At 39.6% G+C, this 245-nt stretch overlaps 1 protein-coding gene across 1 annotated transcript in view; it reads right to left on the minus strand.

The window, feature by feature from the left end:
• LOC119589069 (dnaJ homolog subfamily C member 13-like) overlaps window positions 1–245 on the minus strand; it is a gene marked incomplete in the record, with an annotated part of 65,901 nt that overhangs the window by 7,139 nt on the left and 58,517 nt on the right.

A 245-nucleotide genomic window follows, 5' to 3' on the forward strand; every position in this document is an offset into this window, starting at 1 on the left:
CACTGCAATGTTGGGGATTTATTCAATGTTGCTAGACTACAAAAGTTGACAACCACTGGTCAAAAGGAATAATTTCAGATTAAATATTCTGGAATATCAATGGTGACTATTTTTTATAACCTTGCTTGTAACTGTTTTGCTCCGGATGGTTTAACAGATGCATGTTGCTCGTGTACGGGGCACTCGCCTGTGAGCGGTAACTTTGACTGTGTTGTTTTGAGAGTCTCTTATCTGCCACAGTTTCT

This window comes from Penaeus monodon, chromosome 25, assembly GCF_015228065.2.
Source record: "Penaeus monodon isolate SGIC_2016 chromosome 25, NSTDA_Pmon_1, whole genome shotgun sequence".
Lineage (NCBI taxonomy): Eukaryota > Metazoa > Arthropoda > Malacostraca > Decapoda > Penaeidae > Penaeus > Penaeus monodon.